The 15579-nt window shown below is 39.6% G+C and overlaps 1 protein-coding gene across 3 annotated transcripts in view; it reads right to left on the bottom strand.

Moving 5' to 3' along the window:
- Cpq (carboxypeptidase Q) overlaps positions 1-15579 on the bottom strand; it is a 581425-nt gene that overhangs the window by 266924 nt on the left and 298922 nt on the right. The window lies entirely within an intron of this gene.

Below are 15579 nucleotides of genomic sequence, written 5' to 3'. Positions count from 1 at the left end.
ATTCTTTCTTCAGAGACTTGAAATTTTTTTCATACAAGTCTTTGACTTGCTTGGTTAGGGTTACGCCAAGGTACTTTATGTCATTTGTGGCTATTGTGAATGGTGTTGTTTCTCTAATTTCTTTCTCAGCCCTTTTGTCTTTTGTATACAGGAGTGCTACTGATTTTTTTGAGTTAATTTTATATCCGGCCACTTTGCTGAAGGTGTTTATCAGCTGTAGGAGTTCCCTGGTAGAGTTTATGGGGTCACTCATATATATTATCATATCATCTGCAAATAGTGATAATTTGACTTCTTCTTTTCCCATCTGTATCCCCTTGATCTCCTTCGACTGTCTTATTGCTCTAGCAAGGACTTCCAGCACTATGTTGAAGAGATATGGAGACAGTGGGCAGCCTTGTCTTGTCCCTGATTTCAGAGGGATTGCTTTAAGTTTCTCTCAGTTCAGTTTGATGTTGGCTATAGGCTTGCTGTATATCGCCTTTACTATGTTTAGATATGTGCCTTGTATCCCTGATCTCTCCAGTACTTTAAACATGAATGGATGTTGGATTTTGTCAAATGCTTTTTCAGCATCTAGGGAGATTATCATGTGGGTTTTTTCTTTCAGTTTGTTAATATGGTGGATCACATTAATGGATTTCCGTATATTGAACCACCCCTGCATACCTGGGATGAAGCCTACTTGGTCATAGTGGATAATATCTTTGATGTGTTCTTGGATCCGGTTTGCAAGTATTTTGTTAAGTATTTTTGCATCAATGTTCATAAGGGAGATTGGCCTGAAATTCTCTTTCTTTGTTGAGTCTTTGTGAGGTTTAGGTACCAAGGTGATTGTGGCTTCATAGAATGAATTTGGTAATGTTCCTTCTGTTTCTATTTTGTGGAATAGTTTGAAGAGAATTGGAGTTAGCTCTTCTTTGAAGGTCTGGTAGAATTCTGCGCTGAAGCCATCTGGTCCTGGGCTTTTTTTGGATGGGAGACTTTTGATAACTGCTTCTATTTCTTTGGGGGATATAGGACTATTTAGTTGATTTACCTGGTCCTGATTCAGCTTTGCTGAGTCAAATCGATCAAGAAAATTGTCCATTCCATTTAGATTTTCAAATTTTGTGGCATATAGACTTTTGAAGTAAGTCCTAATGATTGTTTGGATTTCCTCAGTGTCTGTAGTTATGTCCCCCCTTTCATTTCTGATTTTTTTGATTTGGGTGGTGTCTCTCTGCCTTTTAGTTAGCTTGGCTAAGGGTTTGTCTATCTTGTTGATTTTCTCAAAGAACCAGCTCTTGGTTTCATTGATTCTTTGAATTGTTTTATTTGTTTCTAATTGATTGATTTCAGCCCTGAGTTTGATTATTTCCAGCCGTCTATTCCTTTTTGGTGTGTCTGCTTCTTCTTTTTCTAGGGTTTTTAAGTGGGCCATTAAGTTGCTTGAATGAGCTGTCTCGAATTTCTTCTTGAAGGCACTTAGTGCTATGAACTTTCCTCTTAGCACTGCTTTCATTGTGTCCCACAAGTTAGGGTATGTTGTGTCTTCATTTTCATTGAGTTCTAGAAAGGCTTTAATTTCTTTCTTTATTTCTTCCCTGACCCAGCTGTCATTTAGTAACAAGTTGTTCAGTTTCCATGAGTGTGTAAGCTTTTTGCTATTTCTGTTGTTGTTGAAGTCCAGCTTTATTCCATGGTGATCAGACAGGATACAAGGGATTATTTCAGTCTTCTTGTATCTGTTGAGGCTTGCTTTGTGACCAACTATATGGTCTATTTTGGAGAAGGTTCCATGAGGTGCTGAGAAGAAGGTAAATTCTTTTGTGTTTGGGTGTAAAGTTCTGTAGATGTCTGTGAGGTCCATTTGATTCATGACCTCTGTCAGAGATATTGTTTCTTTGTTTAATTTCTGTTTTGTTGACCTGTCCTTTGTTGAGAGTGGGATGTTGAAGTCTCCCACTATTAATGTGTGGGGATCTATATGTGGTTTAAATTTTATCAATGTTTCTTTTACAAATGTGGGTGCTCTTGTATTTGGGGCATAGATGTTCAGGATTGTGATGTCTTCCTGGTGGAATTTTCCCTTGATGAGTATGAAGTGTCCTTCCTCATCTCTTTTTATTAATTTTGGTTGAAAGTCTATTTTATCAGATATTAGAATGGCTACTCCTGCTTGTTTCTTGGGTCCATTTGCTTGGAAAGTCATCTTCCAACCTTTTACCCTCAGGTAATGTCTATCTTTGTGTCTTAGGTGTGTTTCTTGTATGCAACAGATTGCTGGGTTTTGTTTACGGATCCATTCTGTTAATCTGTGTCTTTTTACTGGAGAGTTGAGTCCATTGATGTTGAGAGAGATTAATGACCAGTGGCTGTTAGATCCTTTGATTTTGATGTTGGCTGTGTTCATAAGGTTGTGTGCTTGGTTGCTTTTTGTTTTGCTGTAGTAAGGTTAATTATTTCCTGTGTTTTCTTGACAGAAGCTAATTTTCTTGGGTTGTATTTTCCCTTCCAGTGTCTTCTGTAATGCTGGATTTGTGTGTAGGTATTGTTGAAATTTGTTTTTGTCATTGAATATCTTGTTTTCTCCGTCTATGAGGACTGAGAGTTTTGCAGGGTATAGTAGCCTGGGTTGACATCTGTGTTCTCTTAGGGTCTGCATGATATCTGTCCAGGCCCTTCTGGCTTTCATAGTTTCTGTTGAAAAGTCAGGTGTGATTCTAATGGGTTTGCCATTATATGTTACTTGGCCTTTTTCCCTTGCAGCTTTTAGTATTTTTTCTTTGTTCTGTATACTTCCTGTTTTGATTATTATGTGGCGGGAGGATTTTCTTTTCTGGTCAAATTTGTTGGGTGTTCTGTAGGCCTCATGTATCCTTATTGGCTTCTCCTTTAACTTGGGGAAATTTTCTTCAATGATTTTGTTGAAAATATTTTCTGGGCCTTGGAGAAGGGAGTCTTCTTTTTCCTCTATTCCTATTATTCTTAGGTTTTGTCTTTTCATATTGTCTTGGATTTCTTGGACGGTCTGTGTCAAGAATTTTTTGGATTTAACATTTTCTTTGACAGATACATCGATTTCTTCCATTGTATCTTCTACACCTGAGATTCTTTCTTCCATTTCTTGTATTCTGTTGGTTATGCTTACCTCTGTAGTTCCTGTTTTCTTCCCTAAATTCTTCCTCTCCATGATTTCCTCCATTTGTGTTTTCTTTAATTTTTCTAGTTCTATCTTCAGGTCTTGAGTTGTTTTGTTTACTTCCTTCACCTGTCTGCTTGTATTTTCCTCTTTTTCTTTTAGTTCCTTCAACTCTGTCTCTTTGATTTCTTTCAGTGATTTAATTATTTCTTCTCTGAAGGCCACAAGCTCTTTGGCTGCATCTCTCCGTATTTCTTCACGGATGGCCCTAATTTGCTTGTCTTTATCTTCCTCCATTTCTTTACGGATAGCCATGATCTGTTTGGTTTTATCTTCCTCTAATTCTTTACGTATTTTATCTGTTTCCTCTATTATTCTCTTCATCAACATAGATGTAAGGTCATCTTCTTGATTTTCTATTATGCTGCATTGTTCAGGGCTGTTCGCCCCTGGATGGCTGGGTTCTGGAGATGCCATATTGCTCTGTCTTTTGTTGGTTGAGCCTTTACGCTGACCTCTACCCATTGGGCTGATTTAGGTTTTGGCTGTTAGTTTCTGTGCTTCCTGGAGTCCTGAGGTAGGGAGTATCCCCTTGGCCGGAAGATGATTTTTCCTGAAGGAGTCCTTCTCTGCTTTTTGGTTATGGTCACTGTGTGGCCAGTGTTTCTCCGGAGATGCCACTGCTCACCTTAGGTTTATAGCCCTGAGTAGTAGCTGTGGTCTATGTTAGGCAGGCGGGGATCTCCTCTTACCCATAAAATTTCTCAAGACAGCTGCCCCACTGCTGGGTTTCTTGTTATAAATTTAGTGTGCTGCTGCTCACTAAATTTCCATGTACAGTCCTCTTGAAGAAACTGCTGATTCCCTAGCTATGGGGTTTTCTCCCAACAGGGAAACTCAGTCTGTTATCCTGGGGCGCACAGTTCTGTCTGAGAAAGTGGGAGGTGCACTCAGCAAGTCTCTGGGCCAAAGGCTGATTGCTCTGCTCTGGACCTGGAGAATGTGCACCTAGGTTGAGTTGGCGCCTGGGGGCACTGTTCTGGTCTGGAGGCTGGGTGCCTCACTCTGGACCAGAAGCTGTGTGTCTCTGTCTGGGATGGCGGCTGTAGGCACCACTCTGGTCCAGACGCTGTGGGTGCAGCCCCCCTGAAGGATCAGGGATTCCTACAGTTTTGGCAGTCCAGCCAGGGACAACTGGCCGATCCCTGGCACAGTATCTGAGGGCTGCTGTAATGGCTCTTCGGCTCCTGCAGGTCCGAGGATGCAGCTGTGTGTCCCAGTGCCCCAGGGGAACGCAACAATGGTGGCAGAGCACAGCGCTTCTGCCTGTACTAGAGTCTGCGTGAGTCTAGGAAGTGTTTTGGTGCTGGGTGTCCTAAGCGTTAGAGCTGCTGACCCCCTCCACTGGGGGTTTCCTCCTGCCAGAGACACGCAGTCTGGTGCCCTGTTGCCCTGGTGCCCACAGTTCTATCTGAGGCGGCGAATCACGCGCGCAGGCAGGGCTCTGTGCAGGCAGGCGCCTTTGTCCCTCCTGGCTCTGGGTCCGGGCTGGCTCCTGGGGCACCCGCGGAACCCGAGTCTTTTCCAGGGGATGTCTGGGTAACCTGGGGTCGGTCCCAATTGTTTCCTGCTCCGTGGGGTTATCTCTCGACTGGGAAATCCAGTCTATGGTGTTGTGGGCCCACAGTTCAGTCTGGGACCGTGACCAAATCGCGCTGGCGGGTAGCTCTGGGCTGGCGACCAAGCGCCTGGCGGAACGGGGATCTCTTCCGCGGTTTTGCCGGGTGAGTTAAAGCTGATCGAATCCCCCACCGTGGGGTATCCTCTCACCTGAGAAACACAACCACTTGTGTTTTATGGCCACGAGTTCTGATTGCTGGTCACTGTGCCAATCCTGCTGTGCTGCTCCTCAGAATGAGAGTCCTCCAGGCGCTGCCATCTTGCCCCCCTTCCTATCTATTTTTGTTTTCTCCAAGATATCTCTAATATGAGCACAGGGTAAAATTTAAATTGTGAATTCTTATAAGAATGAAGTTAAGATTACAGGAAACTAGACATATTGGATCATTTCCTCTATCTCTTGAGACTTGTGTTTCCAAATTTCTGCAGAAATCTTCTAAGAGTGATGGGGAATAGTCTGAGCATGGGGGAAGGTACATTTTCAGTAAAACTGAGAAGCCAGAGTATAATCTCCTGAAATGACCCCACTGGCTCAGAACTGAGCTCCATTCAGTATGCTTTCTCCATGCTATCCAGACTCAGGGCTTATAACAGGTCCTCTCTCTCTCTCTCTCTCTCTCTCTCTCTCTCTCTCACTCTCTCTCTCTCTCTCTCTCTCTCTGTCTCACACTGTGTGTGTGAGTGTTTCTCTTTTAATCCCTCTGTCTCAGGTTCTTTGTTTCAGTTTCTCTCTGTCTCTCTGTCTGTCTCTCTCTTTCTGTATGTGTATGCTTTATTAGTGAATAAAATAAAGCTGGTCTAACCATGGGAAATGTCAAAAGTACTAAAATAAAACAATAAACATATCAATATTCTGTTCTTTACTTTGGTAAAATAATAGTTGTCATTATTGCTTTATTATGTGGTTATGTCCTGGCACATACCTGGTGTCTTTTTGTCCAATTTCCTTTTCTTATAAAGACATCAAACATATTAGATTAGTTCTTACTCTAATGCTCCAATGGACCCATTATGAGCAACTATAGGTTGGGCTGTGTTTGGAATGGGGAAGAATAGATGTCAGCCCAGAACTGCATTTTTACCTAAGCTTTGATACAAAAATGTGTTGGTCAATGGCTGGGATACTGAGACAATGCTGAAGGCTGATCTACTAACTAAGTGGCAGGATGCCAGAATTAAATTATAGCATTTGTAAAGAGCATATCATTTTAATTGTTAAGAAAACAAGACCATTACCAAATAACACATCAATGGCCTCATAACATTAACCACTAAATGGAGTAGCTAATGGGCTTTATATCATAAGAAAGGATTCACACAGAACCTCTGCTTTGGCTGATAGAATAGTCTTTCAGTTTAATCAGGTTCAATGAAGCAATCTCCAGATTGCTCAACTCCCAATCTCCACTTCCCAATATTTTTTCATTAAACTTTTCAAATTATTTTAGATAACTATGAAAAAACGCTCCTGTATATTATATTAATAGTCATGGTAGATAATAGCAAATTTAGACAACAATGAGAGCTCACTACTTTCCAGCTGTATGCTCAGGGTTTTTATGTACTTTACCTATTTATGTCCCATACATGCCAATAATTCATGCCTTATTTTAACAGAGAAGAACCTGAGGCTCACAGCTTGCTGAGTTGTGAAGCAGCCACAGTTATAAGTCAGACCTATTTCCAGAAAGTGCACCTCATTGTTAAAGGTGAACATTTTTAAAGCCCAAAGCTCCAGCAAGTCAGTAAAGAAAGGAAATGTAAGTATTGGATATGTAACTAAATAAAAGCCAAATTATTCCAAATTATAAGTCCTTGGTTTAGTCAATTACTTTCTGGATGATTTGGGAATATCTTCTAGGAACAGCACAGTTGTCCCTTGGAATGGTGCTAAGCCTTGGAAATACAAGATTTCCATTCAGGCCTACATTGTTGCTTTGTAGATGGTTGCCTGACCAAGTGTGATTCACCTCCAAAGTCTCAACACCTACTTCAAGTTAATGCAAGTGATAGTACTGTGGACTCCTTCTTAGACTCATTAATCAGAACACATCTCATGATCTTGTCAGAACAGGACTTACAATGTCTTAGCTAGATGTGGTTCTTGCCCTAAATGAACTAATAGGCTAACGGTGAACATGCAAAGAAATATTATAGCAGAACAGGGTACCCTCACAGAGGGGTGTAGGATAAATTCCATTTAGATATTTAGATTTAGATTTAGATTTAGGTGAATGGATGAACACAGAGCAGAGTTAAAGCATTGTTCCTGGGTGAGACAGGAGTTGGAGGAGGGGATTAGTCTAACCTTTACTGTAGGTCTGCCAATACCATTTGTCATCTTTAGCTATGCATTGTGCCTTGGATATATATGAAATACAAGCTTGAGAAGATCATAGTGTGAATCAGACTGATTCATTTGCTATATATATATATATATATATATATATATATATATGATTATATATATATATGATATATATATATCATATATATATGATTATAGACAACACAGTATGCAAACAGAAGGAAAAGAAAAAGTTTTACAGCAGAACAATCTAACAAAACCAACCCCAAGGTTAATATTAACTAAACTAACCTTCAATGTTAGCATTAGTGGAGAGTTTGAGCTGGTGGGATCTTCTGACAGGAACAATTTACCTCTGTGGTCTTTCCCCAAGTACACATTGTTTGGTCCACCAGATGTTAGAAAAATATCAGAGAAATATTAACATCCTACAAAATATCCATTCAAAATTATAAATGCCACAGAAAACAAGAGAAGTCTCAGAAAAATGTCACCCCAGAGATGTGACTTTCAAATAGAGAGTGGAATCCTGGTGAAGATGCTGGAATAGAAAAGGAGCATTAGGGGGAAATTGAGAGACCTGAATAAAGTATGGAACTTTAGGTCAAAATAATGCTTCCACATTGGTTGAATGACTGTGACATGGGTCATGCTGACGTCAGATATAAGTCACAGAGGGCTCAGAATGTAAGATAGTTTGGAGTTTGGTACTGTTTTCAAGGTATTTTTTAAATTCTACATGTCTAAAATTTAAAGAGATATAATGATCATATAGTTCTAGTTAATTTCTGCTTTATTCATTTTAAACTTAAAAATTTATAAAACTTTCTTAACTGAGTAAGAAATGAAGTGGCTAAATGAAGAATATTATGTTTTGCTAATAATTTCTTTGAATACTAGAACTTTGGATTTTTTTTTCATTTTTTTGTTAGTTTTTTTTTTTTTTGAGAATTTCATGCAATCTGTTTTGATTACATTTGTCTGCATTTCCTCCCCCTAACACCTCTAAGATCTGTCCTCACTTCATCACCAACTACATACCCTTTTTTGTTTAACAACCCATTGTTTCCACTGCTCATATACTTCTGGGTATGAGACCACTCACTGAAGTGTGGTAGATCTTCTAGAAACCACACCCTTAACAAAAAAATTTTACTACTAGAAGATCCCAATGGTCTAAAGCTCATCAGTTAGGGATGGGGACCCATAAACACCTTCTTAACTTGTGTTAGAATGTTGACTGGCTTGTTCATGTACAGGTCTTATGTAGGCACCCATAACTAGTGTGAGTTCAGAAGTGCAATGGTCCTTTCATGTCCAGAAGACACATTTTCCCCAAACTTCAGAATCTTATATAAAACCTTTGCTAGGCTTTCAAAGTTCTGTGGCCATTATGACTCCCTGATCTCCAGAATCTTATATAACAATCTTTGCTACACTTTCAAAGTGCTGTAGTCATTATGACATACAAGTAAGGAATACAAAATGAAGGCTCTCTTAGGATATCCTATGATCCAACAACTCATTTTTTGCCAAGGAGAGGGATCCATTGGAATCTTCTGGGGCAGTTTAGAGAATCCAGTTACACTATGCACTAGACCATGGGAAAGGATGTGGAGGTAGGTGGTTGCAGGCAGGTGATGGGTCTATTTTGGCTTCCTTTGAGAGCATTGTTGAACTCTACAAGAATTCTCTTGAAGAGAAATCATTTTTTTCCCATGCTTAAAAGGTTCTGCTCAAAGCTTAGTTCTCAGAACAGAGGCAGAGAATTTGGATGACCTATATTGATTCATTTGGCTACCTCTAGGCAAATGGAGAGCTGTGTGTCTCTACCAGAATGCCAGAGAACAAGAGTGCAAAGTTGGAGGCTGAGTTCTAAGCATAATCAAGGTTTTGTTCCCAGAAGACTTAGATGCTGTTTAAACTGAAACACCAGCTGCCCAGGCTCCTTCAATGAATTTAACAATTGAAAGAGAAGATTGAGACAAGCATAGTATTTAGAATCAAACATCCCTATGCTGGCTAGTCTTATGTGAACATAACACACAAACTGGAGTCTCAAAAGAGAGAACCTCAATTGAAAAAAAAATGTGTCAGTGAGATTTGGCTGAAAGGCATTTTCTTAATTAGGAATTGATGTGGAAGGGCCTGGCTAATTTTGGCTGATTCCTTCCCTTGGCTGGTGGTCCTGGGGTCTATAAGAAAGAAGATTGAGAAAGCCAGAGAAATAACCCAGTAAGAAGCACCACTCCATGAACTTTGCATCAACTCCTGCCTCTGGGTGCCTTCCCTGGTTGGGTTTCTGTCCTGACTTCCTTTGATGAAGAACCATGTTATTATGGTAGTGTAAGCTGAATAAACTCATTTCTCCCCAAGTTGCTTTGATCATGGTGTTTCATCATAGCAATAGTAACTCCAGCTAAGATAATCCCCAAACAGAGGATGGTGGAGAGAAAGCACAAAGCAGGGAGGTGTTCCTTTCAAGGGTACCCCTCAAGGTCTTCCACCACTACTGGAAGCACAGTGGTGGAGGACAGACTCACACAACACTGAGGCCTCCTATGAAATAGGTAATAGGTAATATACCTAAGAGGAGAAGCCAGATTATTGGCAGTTCATCAAGGAGCAGTCCACATGGTCCATATTGATGACTGCTGCACATCTTCATTCTCTTATCTAGACCTTATTTTTGCAGTGGGGTGAGGTTTGTAGTACATATATATATATAATTTATTAGTGAATATTCAATAACAGGCATACATCAGACATAAGGCAGAGCAATTTTGAGTGTCCAACCTTACAGCTGTTTTTCAACAGTCAAACTTGTCTGATAATTGGAAGATTTACCTCTGATTATTTCGTCAGTAATTTTTATTGTCCAAGAGCCCATTCATTGCAGTGTGCAATTTTTCTCTTTTTGACTGTACAATGGACCATCACTGGGAGTAATGCAAGCCACAACATAACCCCTAACCTACAATTTCAGCTTACATGAGCAAATTCTTCCAAACTGCCCAGTATTAGTCTATCTAGAACTTATTCCTGGCATCTTTGTACACCACTTCCTGTTCTGCATCCTAGGTCTGTGAGATCATTTATGGCAAGTTGGAGTCAGCAAACTTGGTACAAAATTAGTCTGGTGGAATTCTGACCAAAAATCACTTACTATAATTTTAAAATAAATCATTTGCAAACAACAAAGTGTGGCAGGATTTTCTTCCCTTCACTGAAAACTAAGATGTTCAATAAAAAGGAAAAATCCCAAACTGCTACTACTACAACAGAAGTATTTCAGATCTCCAAATCCAAGTCAATTATCATTCTTAACCCTGTTTAAAGTATAGATAAAACACCATGATTAGAAATTTATATCTATTTATTCATTTTTCTACCGCCAATACTTGCTTACAGAACCCGAGCATCCCTTTACTCTGCAAAGACCCTGTCCACATCCTCTCACTCTTGCCTCCATAAAATTCTCTGTAATGAATCAGGAAATGAAGCAGAGTAATTTTCACTTACATCTAGGCAGTTGCCTTTTCATAGTTAGACAATCTGTGGGTTGCTGTGTCCTTTCACAGAACTAATCAAGGCAGAGAAACAAACAAAAGCTCATACTCAAAGTAAAGCAGTTTCTTTTCTTTTCTTTCTTTTTTTTTGCGTTTCAATTTTCAGTTTATTTTGACTGGTGGTATAATATTTAAGACTACAATCTTAAAGACATTCTGTTATAGGGTTTTGAAATTTTTTTCTTTTTTATTTATTATTATTATTATTTACACGTTATTCACTTTGTACTCCCCATAAGGCCCTCCTCCCCTCCCGGTCCCACCCTTCCTCCCCCTTCTTCGTGCATGCCCCTCCCCAAGTCCACTGATAGGGGAGGTCCTCCTCTCCTTCCTTCTGATCTTAGTCTATCAGATCATATCCAGAGTGGCTGCATTGTCATCTTGTGTGGCCTGGTAAGACTGCTCCCCCCTCAGGGGGAGGTGATCAAAGAGCAGGCCTATCAGATTATGTCAGAGGCAGTCCCTCTTCCCATTACTATGTAGCCCACTTAGACACTGAACTGCCATGGGCTACATCTGTGCAGGGGTTCTAGGTTATCTCCATGCCTGGTACTTGGTTGGAGTATGGGTCTCTGGGAAGACCCCTGTGTTCAAATCTTCTAGTTCTGTTGCTCTCCTTGTGGGGTTCCTGTCCTCTCCATAACCTACTATTTCCCACTTCTTACATAAGGTTCCCTGCACTCTGCCAACAGTTGGTCATAAAGTCTCAGCCTCTTTGATAGTCTGCAGGGCAGAGTCTTGCAGCGGCCATCTGTGACAGGTTCCTAGCTTGTTTCCTGCTTTCTTCTTCTTCTGATGTCCATCCTCTTTGCCTTTCGGGATGGGGATTGAGCATTTTAGTCAGAGGCCTCTCTCTTGATTAGTTTCTTTATATGGACAGATTTTAGGTTTATCTTATAAGTCTATATGAATGAGTATATACCTTGTGTGTCTTTCTGCTTCTGGGACAGCTCACTCAGGATGATCCTTTCCAGGTCCCACCATTTACCTGCATATTTCATGATTTTCTTATTTTTCATTGCAGAGTAATACTCCATTGTGTAGATATATCACAATTTCTGCATCCACTCTTCAGTTGAGGGGCATCTGGGCTGTTTCCAGCTTCTGGCTATTACAAATAAGGCTGCTACAAACATGGTTGAGCAAATGTCCTTATTGTCTACTTGAGCTTCTTTTGGATATATGCCTAGGAGTGGTATGGCTGGATCTTGAGGAAATGCTATTTCTAGTTGTCTGAGAAAACAACAAATTGATTTCCAGAAGGTTGTACAAGTTTACATTCCCACCAGCAGTGGAGGAGGGTTCCCCTTTCTCCACAACCTCTCCAACATGTATTGTCACATGAGTTTTTTTGTCTTGGCCATTCTGATGGGTGTAAGGTGAAATCTCAGGGTTGTTTTGATTTGCATTTCCCTAATGGCTAATGAGGTTGAGCATTTCTTCAAGTGTTTCTCTGCCATTGATATTCCTCTACAGAGAATTCTCTGTTTAGCTCTGTTCCCCATTTTTTAAGTGGATTACTTGGTTTGCTGCTTTTCAGCTTCTTTAGTTCTTTCTATATGCTGGATATTAGCCCTCTGTCAGATAAAGGGTTAGTGAAGATCCTTTCCCAATCTGTAGGCAGTCGTTTTGTTTTGATGATGGTGTCCTTTTCCTTACAAAAGGTTTTCAGTTTCATGAGGTCCCATTTATTGATTGTTGCTCTTAGAGCCTGTGCTGTTGGTGTTCTGTTCAGGACAGAACACCAATGAGTTCTAGGGTATTCCCCACTGTTTTTTTTCTCCTGTACCAATGAGTTCTAGGGTATTCCCTACTGTTTTTTTTTTCTAGCTGATTTAATGTGTCTGGTTTTATGTTGAGGTCTTTGATCCACTTGGACTTCAGTTTTGTGCAGGGTGATAAGTATGGATCTATTTTTATTTTTCTACATGTAGACATCCAGTTGGACCAGCACCATTTGTTGAAGATGCTATCTTTTTTCCACTGTATGGTTTTGGCGTCTTTGTCAAAAATCAGGTGTCCATAAGTGTGTGGGTTTATTTCTCGGTCTTCTGTTCAGTTCCATTGATCCACCATTCTGTTTCTTTGCCAGTACCAGGCAGTTTTTAAAACTGTTGCTCTATACTATAGCTTAAGATCAGGGATGGAGATACCTCCAGAAGATCTTTACTTGTAGAGGATTGTTTTAGCAATTCTGGGTTTCTTGTTATTCCATACGAAGTTAAGAATTTTTCTTTCCAGGTCTGTAAAGAATTGTGTTGGCAATTTGATGGGAATTGCATTAAATCTGTAGATTGCTTTTGGTAAAATGGCCATTTTTACTATATTAATCCTGCCAAGCCATGAGCATGGGAGATCTTTCTATCTTCTCATATCTTCTTCTAATTTTTTCTTCAGAGACTTGAAATTTTTTTCATTCAAGTCTTTTACTTCCTTGGTTAGGGTTACACCAAGGTACTTTATGTCATTTGTGGCTATTGTGAAGGGTGTTGTTTCCCTAATTTCTTTGTCAGCCCTTTTGTCTTTTGTATACAGGAGTGCTATTGATTTTTTTTTTTTTGAGTTATTTTTGTATCTGGCCACTTTGCTGAAGGTATTTATCAGCTGTAGGAGTTCCCTGGTAGTTTTTGGGGTCGCTCACGTATACTATCCTATCATCTGCAAATAGTGATAATTTGACTTCTTCCTTTCCAATCTGTATCTCCTTGATCTCCTTCAACTGTCTTATTGCTTTAGCAAGGACTTCCAGCCCTATGTTGAAGAGATATGGAGACAGTGGGCAGCCTTGTCTTGTCCCTGATTTCAGTGGGATTGCTTTAAGTTTGTCTCCATTCAGTTTGATGTTGGTTATAGGCTTGCTGTATATTGCCTTTACTATGTTTAGATATGTGCCTTGTATCCCTGATCTCTCCAATACTTTAAACCTGAATGGATGTTGGATTTTGTCAAATGCTTTTTCAGCATCTAGGGAGATTATCATGTGGTTTTCTTCAATATACAGAAATCCATCAATGTGATCCACCATATTACCAAACTGAAAGCAGTTCTTTTTTACATATGAAAGTACTCAATAGAAATAGCCAAAATAAGTGAAAAATAAAAGTATTCATATAAATGCAATATTTTGTCTTGAAAAACAATGGTATTTGTCCTAGCTCTGTAACTCTGCAAAACACCACAATATTCCCCAACATACATGTGACAATTTTGGGTAGAACCTTGAACACAGTAAACTTAATAAGAATTAATTTTCTTAAAGGCCACATATATTGTAGAGTAGGGAAGCATCCAGGAAGCATTATTGTGCAATTTCTTTTTAGTGGTGTTGAAGGTAATCGTCTGGGCATGGAAACAGCAAAGTAATTGTTGAAAAGCAAATGAGCACAGTATCTCTTATTTTTTCTTTGCAATGTTTTTTTTTTTTTTCAATCAGCAGGTTTTAGACCAATAACAATAATAATTTATAAATAGCCAGGTAACTGGAACTACTTTCCTTATCTCCACTTTGAATACTTCAGCTGACAAGGATATTTGAAAGGTTGAAATTAGGGTATTTATAAGACACAAGTAATTTGCTCTCATCTGGAAGTCACACCTTGGAGCTTTAGTCAGAAAGGAGATTAGGAAGTACATTTCCATAAAGCTTCCAGTGGGAGGGGCTCAGACCCTGAAGAAAAGCAAACCAAATCCATTTAATTTCTTCCTACATCAAAGACTTGCCCCTTCATTCAAATTCAGGGTAATAGCAAAGCTTTCTATGCCTTGGTGGCACTTAAGAACAAATTTAGCCATTGTCTAACGTGAGGCAAACATGGAATTCACAACCTGAGAGCAGATAATTGCTGTCCTGGAAATACCACAGTGATAATGTAGTTAGATTTGTAAGATTTAGAAGCCAGTAAAAAAAGCAAAGTGTCATATGTGTTATGACCATGTTTTAAAGTGCCACCAACCTACCAGCAACATGAACAATGGTTCATATGTGTGGTACATCTGCAGCTACAAGTGGCTGTCTGATTGCCTTGCTCAGCGTGCTTGTTTGTTAGTAGAATTAAGGGATTTAATGCAGATCTTTCTACACAGAGAAGATTGGTACTCGCTGACCCTCTCTCCCAGGGGAAAAAAATTAAAATTTTTTAAATTTCCTAAGAAACTTCAAACATCATTTCTAAGAAAAGGAGACCATGTGTTGGCATGTAGAAGCCCATATGTGAAAGGACAGTAGGGAGGGTGATGCAGGAGAAAGCGGTGTTGCGAATGTGGCTTCTCCAGAGTGAGGATGCTCTCTCTAGGAGAGATCCTAGTCTTCCTTGCATTTCTCACATGCGCCTCAGCTCAGCCACTTTAAGATGAAGGGGCACTTTCAGGGGAGCACATATGGAATCATTCTGGGTAGCAGAGGGAAGGTTGATCTCGGACTATTTAAAGCCTGAAGCACTACAGCCACGTTGTTTCTCTTAATACTCCTTTGAGGTAGGCCGGATTCTACTGTTTCCTTTAAAGAACTGGCAAAGAAATTCACATTCATTTATGTTAGCATTATTTCAATTAAGCTCTAACGAAACTATATAAAAACATGCATTTGGCCAGCGCATGCCTGATTTAATGCAATTAAATTATGTTAAAATAATAACCTATTTATGTGCCCCTGAGTGCTGAAAATAGCTTTATCTTTTAATGTGCTTTTTAATAAGTATTCTTAGCCATCATAATTATACTGGAACTTTGAGAGGGTTTTGACATTAAAAGCCTAGATTAAAACACACAATATGCTCACAAAGAAATGCTTGGCATATACAAGGTATTTCCTAATGCAGATGCAGAACAGAGAGAATGCCTTTACCGCCCTGCCCACAGTGAGAGTAAAAAAGAAAATAACCTCAAAGAAAATAAGGGTT

Source organism: Psammomys obesus, unplaced genomic scaffold (assembly GCF_907164565.1).
Source record: "Psammomys obesus unplaced genomic scaffold, mPsaObe1.curated_primary_1811, whole genome shotgun sequence".
NCBI classification, from domain to species: domain Eukaryota; kingdom Metazoa; phylum Chordata; class Mammalia; order Rodentia; family Muridae; genus Psammomys; species Psammomys obesus.
The sequence above is the reverse complement of the archived record's forward strand: the minus strand, read 5'-3'. Positions and strand labels throughout refer to the sequence as shown.